Consider the following 9,296-nt stretch of genomic DNA (forward strand, 5'->3'; position numbering starts at 1 on the left):
TAGATCTATGAGGTATAGTTAGTATTTCAGCTTCTTGCTTGCAGTTGGTCACTTCTGCTGCCTGATGCCTTTGATCACCACCAAACTCTTCTGATTTTGCTGTATCTGCAGCCAACACTGTTTTTTGCTCCTGTTTACAAATCAGTTGAAAATCTCTTCTTTCTCCTATGTTTTTGGCCTCCTTCAGTCATCGCCTCATAAGACCAAGAAGCTATTTCTCAAGTAACCACAGCCTTCTATGCCCACATTTTTCCACTGTATATACATATACTGTCACTCTGTTGCAAAGATTTGAGGTCTCTGAAACCTCTATCATAATAGAATTTCCGTCTGGAATTCTCTTCCCCCCTCCATGAATTTACATAATCTTTGTGCCTCAAGTCTGTGTCCAAGTAACCAGGCAATCTGGTTCTTAGCTTTCTCCCAAACAACAGTTCACACTGGAATAGCCCATCTTTGCCCCTTTGGTTCGAATATTGTCTGATTCAGTACACAGTTGCATTTTCTTGCTTTCCTTCAAGGACCTGGCCCTGTGTGTGGCAAATTCTGATTTCTTTTTTCAAAGTTAAGTCAGATTCTTCAAGAAATCTTTTTCTTAGGTTTGAAGCCTGAATTCCAATGGCAGCTTGCTCCCTAATGAGTGAATCTGCAAGTCCTCCAAAATTACATGTCTTGCTTAACAGTCTAAGATGTGTAATAAAGGATTCAAATGTTTCCCTATCCTGTGCTCTCATATGAAACTGGTATCTCTCAAAGGTTTCATTTAATTTAGGAGTGCAATATTCCTGAAATGTCTGTAAGTAACGCAGTCTCATAATTCACTCAGTTGCAAACTGTTAATAATAATAATAATAAATTTTATTTATATCCCGCCCTCCCCAGCCGAAGCCGGGCTCAGGGCAGCTAACAACAATAAAACAGTACAAAAGTACAGCATAAACAACATTCTAAAATCATTCATTATAAAATTAATTAATTCAAGCCACTGGCAACCATTGGGCCAGAGCTCCGCGAAGATTGCCGAGGGAGGGAGTCAGGCTGTGCCCTGGCCAAAGGCCTGGTGGAACAGCTCTGTCTTGCAGACCCTGCGGAAAGATGTCAAGTCCCGCAGGGCCCTGGTCTCTTGTGACAGAGTGTTCCACCAGATCGGAGCCACAGCCAAAAAAGCCCTGGCTCTAGTTGAGGCCAGCCTAACTTCTCTGTGGCCTGGGACCTTCAAGATGTTTTTATTTGAAGACCGTAAGTTTCTCTGTGGAGCATACCAGGAGAGGCGGTCCCGTAGGTACGAGGGTCCTAGGCCGTATAGGGCTTTAAAGGTTAAAACCAGCACCTTAAACCTGATCCTGTACTCCACCGGGAGCCAGTGCAGCTGGTATAGCACCGGGTGAATGTGATCTCGCAGCGAAGACCTCGCAAGGAGTCTCGCTGCAGCATTCTGCACCCGCTGGAGTTTCTGGGTCAGTCTCAAGGGCAGCCCCACGTAGAGCGAGTTACAATAATCCAGTCTGGAGGTGACCGTCGCGTGGATCACAGTGGCTAGGTCAGGGCGAGAGAGGTAAGGAGCCAACTGCTTAGCTTGGCGGAGATGGAAAAATGCCGCCTTTGTTACAGCTGCAATCTGCGCCTCCATGGAAAGGGAGGTGTCGAAGATTACACCCAAACTCTTAACGGACGATGCTGGCACTAATTGTGCCCCCTCAAGAGATGGGAGTTGCCCCCCCAATCCCATATCGCCCCGTCCCAGCCACAGGACCTCTGTCTTCGAAGGATTTAGCTTCAACCGGCTCCCACGTAACCATCCAGCCACAGCTTCCAAACATCTGGTCAGTGTGTCTGGGGCCGAGTCAGGATGGCCATCCATCAACAGATAGAGTTGGGTGTCATCGGCATACTGATGGCAACCCAGCCCAAAACTCCGAACAAGCTGGGCGAGGGGGCGTATAAAGATGTTGAAAAGCATCGGGGAGAGTATCGCACCCTGAGGTACTCCACACACCAAGGAGTGGCGCAATGACAATTCCCCCCCAAGCGCCACTCTCTGTCCCCGACCAGAGAGAAACAAGCACAGCCATTGAAGGACTGTGCCCTGAATCCCCACGTCGGCAAGGCGGTGGTCCAGAAGTTCGTGATCGACCATGTCGAAAGCTGCTGACAGATCTAGAAGAATCAGCAGCCCCGACCCGCCTCGATCCAGCTGTCTACGAAGATCATCTGTTAGGGCAATCAGAGCCATCTCAGTCCCATGACCAGTGCGGAAGCCGGACTGGAATGGATCCAGAGCCGATGTTTCATCCAGAAACCCACCAAGCTGTTCAGCAACCGCTCTCTCAATCACCTTACCCAGGAACGGAAGATTCGAAACCGGGCGGTAATTGGATAGATCTAAAGGATCTGATGATGTTTTCTTTAAGAGCGGGCGCACCACTGCCTCCTTCAGTTCCCCTGGGAATGTCCCCGTGCCAAGGGACAAATTGATGATATCCCCCAGGAGCGCCCGCACCTCGTCTGGACACGCTCTAATCAGCCAAGACGGGCACGGGTCGAGAGGACAGGTGGTGGGCTTTCCAGCTCGGAGGAGTCTGTCCACATCGGCTGGGGATATCCGGTCGAAGTGGTCCAATACTGGACCAGAGGACAGTCGAGGGGCCTCCAGTTCCTTTATTGTATCCAAATTTGCAGGGAGATCATGGTGGAGCAACAAGACCTTCTCCGCAAAAAAGCTTGCAAATGCCTCACAGCTGTGTGTCAAATTGTTATTTAAATTTGGCTGTCCCTCAAGGGACATTAAAGACCTGATTATACTAAATAATTGCGCTGGGCGAGAGCTAGCGGATGCAATGGAGGCCGAGAAGTATGACTTCTTAGCAGCCTTCACCGCCATCTCGTAGGTTTTCATAAAAGCCCTATAAGATGTTCTTGAGGCTCTGTCACAGGCACTCCGCCATACTCGCTTTAGCCGTCTGAGGTCCCGCTTAATTTTCCGGAGCTCCTCGGTAAACCAGGGAGCCCGGTTTCTGCGGGGTCGCAGAGGGCGCTTAGGTGCGATCTCATCGATGGCTGCCAGGAGCTGGGTATTCCAGCCCTCAACAAGCTCAGTCAATGAGTCGCCAGGGGGAGCAAGGTCCCGCAAGGCTTGGCCGAATCTATCAGGGTCCATCAGCCTCTGCGGGCGAGCCCAAATTGGCTCGCCACCTAAGCAGGGTGGGGGTGCAAAGTCAATCCTGGCTTTCAGAGCGTAGTGATCAGACGGTGGCACCTTCATCGAAGGAGACATGATCACATCTATACCTACGCCAAAGATCAAATCCAGCGTGTGGCCTGCTTGATGTGTGGGGCCCGAAACAAACTGGGAGAGCCCTAGTGTCGCCATGGAAGACACCAGGTCCAGAGCCTGTGAGGAGGGAGTGGCATCATCATGGATGTTAAAGTCCCCCAATACCAATAGGTTAGGGAACTCCAAGGCCCAGCCGGCCACCGCTTCCAATAGGCCTGACAGGGTGGCTGCTGGTGCGCTAGGTGGCCGGTACACCAGCCAGACAGCCAAGCTCTCCTCGGAGCCCCACACTAGGCCAACACATTCAATGCCGGGGATCGATGGCGATGGTAGAGCCCTGAAAGGACAATCTTCCCGGATTAATAATGCCACCCCTCCCCCCCGGCCCACAGTCCGCGACTGGTGGAGGACGGAGAAACCCGAGGGCACCATCTCTCGTAAGGTAACTGTTGCCCCTTCGTGCACCCAGGTCTCCGTCACACAAGCCAGGTCGACCCCCTGCGAGATAAAGAAATATCGCAGGGTGGCGGTTTTATTGCCTATAGACCTGGCATTGCACAGCACCAGTGACGGAGGTGAGTAATCCTTGCTCACCCTACCCTTGTCCCTCGGGATGGGGCACAGATTGGAAGGGGTACGAGCGTATCCATATCTCGATCCCCTTCGCCTATAACATCTGCCCCCACCGCCATACCTCCCTCGCCCCTCCATGGTAGCAATCCCAGGCCTCATAGTAACCTCCATTGATGGCAATTAATGTTATTCTTTCGCAGCCTAAAACAATAAAACCTTAAAACAATAAAAACAAAAAACAAAAACAACCCAGAAAACAATAAAACAATACAAATAAAAACTGCAAAAAATACAAATTCATCAAAATCTAACAAATTCCCAAGCCCACCCAAACATCCATCCCACCCCCATATATAAAAAAATCTAAAGGGAAAGGAAAATATTTTTTTTAAAAAAATGTTAAAAAGAACTCTGCACCCCTCCGGGTCCTCCTGGGCAGTAGCAGCATCAGTGGCAACAACCATCCTTGTGAGGCCCCACCCTGGGCCAGATAGTAAGTGGCAGGAGCAGTCCTTGTGAGGCCTGTCAGGCCCTCCCTGCGCCAGGTGGTAAGTGGCAAGAAGGAGCAGGGCCCTCAGGCACTCACACAGGGGAGTCCTCCTGGGCAGCAGAGCAGAGCATCTAATGCTTCTGACCCAGCAATATTTAGAAAAATAGCTACTTTCTGCTCACCATCTTTCTTTGTAGCTCCATTTGCTTTCATAAAGAGGTCAAATTCTTGTCTGAACCTTTTCCAGCTTTCTGGTGCATTTCTGGAGAAAGAAAGAGGTGTTGGAGTTCTGGGTTGTTCCATCTATTTTTCTTTAGCATCCTCTATTCCTGGTCTTTTGTATCTTTTCCACCTTCCTTGTTGCTCAGTGCAGTCTTTCCAACTCACACCTGACCACTTCTGGTATCATGTATTATTCTTAGATTAATAACATGCAGAATACAGGATAACATAAGATAAACATAAAATATACTTTATTAACTGTTTACAAGATAAGGAGTCTCCGTTGTAGAAAGCCTCACAATCCCTGCATAACTTTCTCTGTGTTTGCATCACAACATACAGAAAGGACCATGAACTGTGCCTGTATTAGCTGAAAAATATATTGTTGATTTCTCTCCAAAACATTACCGGGCAGCAATCACAGCCCAGTTCTTTTCTTTTACACGCATTCACTCCAACATGTGAATTGCCACATTGATTTCCCTTTTTATGATCTGTCCTTCACCCTCAGTATACCTCAATACACAGACTCACTTCATGTCTCTAAGCCACGTTACTCACAACACTGAGTGGAACAGTTTTCATATTTATGTAAGTCTCCAACAACAAAACTAAAGCAGTGGCTGCATAGATCTACTCTAAGGACAGGGAAGTCAGAGAACTGCATAGAATATATGGTAAGCATAGTGCAAGCGTGGGGACCCTGCAGCCCTCCAGATGCTGTTGGACTCCAATTCCCATCAGCCCCATCCAGCATGGTCAATAGTGGGGATGATGGTAGTTGTAGCCTAGCAACATCTAGAGGGCAACTGTTTCTCCAGCTCTGCCATGGTGGCTATGATGAAGCAGATTTGAGACTGGCATTCTTTCTTCTTTTTCAGCAATCACTCATAGCCGAGTAAGATTGTCTTCCAGACTGATCATAATGTCATTGACAACATATCTTCACCTTTCCAAATTAAATATGAGGAGTGTTTGAAGCTCAGCTGTGGGGGGGGGGGAGTGTCTTGTGTTTCTCCCAACCCTTCTCCAACAACTAATAAGAAAATAATCTGCATTCAAAATTTATTCAAAGAGCAGAGGAGGAAATTGTGGTTTTTAATGGGTTGGATACAGTGTTTTCGCTGCACATAGCTTACTTTTGAGGTGGCCAAGTGGTGTTTTTGTGTCTTTTATTCATTCTGCAATAGGGTTTGGAATGGAAAGCAAATACACAAGCAACAAGTTGTTTTGGGTGATCTGCTTTAGGGGCACTGGTGAAACAACCGATGATGCAAGAACATGACCTATCATCTTCAGTGGTACTGTAAGAGATGACACCTCTTAGATCATGCAGCCCAACAGTAATATGTCTTTGTTCAGTCATACTGAACAAAACACACAATACAGTAAAGTAAGAGAAGAAATTATATGTTTCCATAATATGTATGCACAACCTCCACATAAAACATGCAGTTCTCTTAAGAAAAACTGACCATCTTAAGAGGTAATATGTAGCTTTTCAAATGAAGTCTACCTTGCTGACACAGGAGCAGCCCAGTCAGTATTCTTTGATGTTTCTCTTTGTAGAGATAGCGATATCCAACATGGTTCCCTTCAGAAGTTGTTTCATTACAACTCCAGTTAGTCATGCTGCCTGATGGAACTTGTACTGTAGTCCAGAAATCTGGAGGACATTAGCTATCCCCATAGTGTGAGATACATGTTTTAACTATTACCGTGAAATCTACAATAAACACACTTGCTCTTTTCAAAAAGCCATTTTGCAAAGATTGGCGAGTCATTTTTTTACAATCTAGCATTATACAGGTCTTTCAACACTGTTTGCATGCACACACATTGGCGGGACCAGAGGGGAGAGAGTGCACACAGTTTTAAAAAGAGACTCTCTCCTTGAGTTCTTACACTCTCTAGGTGTCATCCTGCTTCTGCAGCCCCTCGCTGTACAACTAACATCTACTGTGGAGGGTGGAAGGTGGAGTATAGGGATTGGGGAGGAATTTGGCCCAGTTTGCATTTAAAGGCAAAGCTACCTAAGAACAAAGCATAGCCATCCTTTGAAATTTTCACTTCTCTGAATTCTGCAACACAGTTCTCTGGTCAAATAGTGTCCAAAAATGCATGTACTAGGTTGAGATGTGTATAAAACATGTATTTATTATTTTGACAATGTACAGTCATGCCTCGGGTTACAGACGCTTCGGGTTGCACAATTTCGGGTTGCATATCTTGCCGAACCTGGAAGTACCGGAATGGGTTATTTCTGGGTTTTGGTGCTTGCAGATGTGCAGAAGCTCCGAATCACAACCTGCGCATGCGCAGATGCGGCGCTGCGGGTTGTGAATGTGCTTCCCGCATGGATCATGTTCACAACCCGAGCATCCACTGTAATATGTTAGAGCAAATTTCCTGGCAAACTTGGGTGTGAATGGGGAAATTGCATAAAAATATGTGTAGAAGACCCTGGAAAAGACCCTGATATTGGGAAAGATTGAGGGCACAAGGAGAACGGGGCGGATGGACAGTGTTCTCAAAGCTACCAACATGAGTCTGACCAAACTGTGGAAGGCAGTGGAAGACAGGAGTGCCTGGTCCATGGGGTCACGAAGAGTCGGACACAACTAAATGACTAAACAACAACAAATGTGTAAAAAAAGTTAACAGCTTCAGTTCCCAGAGTTCTTTGGGAAGAGGAATTGGTTGTTAAACCAATTTAAGAATTGTATCTCTGGGAGTGGAATAGGAGTACCCTAACAACTCTCAGAGCCCTTAAGGGTTTTTGTGGGGAGGGGAGCCATGGCTGCTTAAAATGACATGGCCCTGGTTGAAGTACTGGTTGAAGTGAAGAAGGGACCTGAAATGCTAACACATTTTGTGAGAAGGTTTTCTTAAAAACAATTATAAAAGGATGTGGAAATTTAGAGAACTAAACTTAAGAATGGAAAAATGAGGACCTGAGAGAAGCCAGAATTGACAGATTCATCCACCGCTAGCTGAGGAACCCTTTAGAGCAGGTTTTAGGGGCACACAGGCAGCTGCAGGGGCAAGAAGGGGAAAATCCTGCCCCATTTGCTGGCGCAATGTTGGGTATCACCCTAAGTTTCCACACTGGTGTTTCCACAACAAAGGAGCCAATGGAAGGGAGAGAGAAGAGTAACAAACAACAAAAGGAGAAGGAAAGGAATGGAAGAGGAAAATAAATACGTTATCCTGTACATATCTTTTTATTCACATGTCTTCTTAATTTGCTACAGCTTTTTCATCTGTCTTCTGTATTAGAACAATATGAGTGCTCTGTTTACCAGGAATATTGTTAAAGGTGGACTGCTTCTGATCTCCATTAGCAGTGTATCTCATCAAAACAGCTTAACTAATACTTATTTACTCTTTGGCTAACAGAAACTGTTGGATAAATGCATTAGTAAATTAACTTAGTAAATATCTCTCCCCAGCATGTTCTTTTTTATGGACTTTTTTAGACATTTTTCATCCCTTTAGAAATATAGTACCTCTGGGAGATCAGGCTTAATTTTTGTTTAGATGTTGGTCCAGCAATGTGTGTGCTTTGTACATCCTCTGGTGGCAACATGTGGAAATGCCTGTCTTTCTGTTTGCTGACCTAATGCTCTAAATGCATTTGTGTTACCTTTTCTTTAACATTGGCTTTGCTGTGTGTATGGGAAACAGAGATTTCACAAGCAACCCAAAGCGCCAGAAGGACAGCTGCCCTACAACACATAGGAATGCTTTCAACAGATATGCAAGTGTTTGTTTGCTATGTAGTTTCAGGACAGCTGATGGCACTATCACTCCACAGGTCTGATATTGCATGCTGCTGTTTCATAGAGAGAAACAACATTGGCAAGTTCTTGGGTCAACCTCTATTAGCAACTGAGTAACCAAGAAATCTGCATTCTAAATTGGAAAAGAGACTCAGGTATTTTCTTAAACGTAATATTGTCATCACCAGGTGCAGGTCAGCAGTGAGACTGCTCATGTCAGTAAAAGTATATATATTTATATGTTTTAAAGATAATGAGGGAGGCAAAAGTGGCAAGTATATCCTCTTTAAAACATATAAGACTTTTATGGGCTTGAATTGTATATATACTTTTACTGACATGAGCAGTCTTATGTCATATGTGAACATAATTTTGAAACGAGTCACATCATCTAAGTAGGTAATTTCTTCAGAGGATGAAGGTGGCACTGTCTTAGGGCCAAATCACATGTTTCATTGGCTATGTCTTTAAATGCACAGGTTGTTTTTCTTTCACACACAAATGGCCAGTGCAAAGGGCCTGATCCAGATTGAGAAATCAGTGTAGGGAGCTTGTTTTGTAATTTAATTTTGTATCAAAGCCAGCTTGGCAAAGTATTTACATTAAAGTGCATCTTGAAAAATATTTTTAAAAGCATTTACTACATCCATGCAGTGGTTATGATCGAGCTCAACACCCCAATCCACTCAGTGCATGAGAAAAAATCATCATCTTGTTTACTTCAGTGGGAGGTATTTTTTCCATGCAAATTACAGGGTCCCCAATCCAGATAGGAACCATGCGGGCAAGATTTTGTGTCGCAATCTGGATCAAGCAATTTGTATTTTTGAAAAATGCACGCAATTGCATTGAATAAATAAATGAAATAATTCATTAATTAATTGGCAGCATCATTGGTAGCTATAGTCCCCAAACCAGGTGGAAGTGGACCAGAGAAAGTAAGAAATCTGGCCTT

Source organism: Podarcis bocagei, assembly GCF_964188305.1.
Source record: "Podarcis bocagei genome assembly, chromosome: 8".
Lineage (NCBI taxonomy): Eukaryota > Metazoa > Chordata > Lepidosauria > Squamata > Lacertidae > Podarcis > Podarcis bocagei.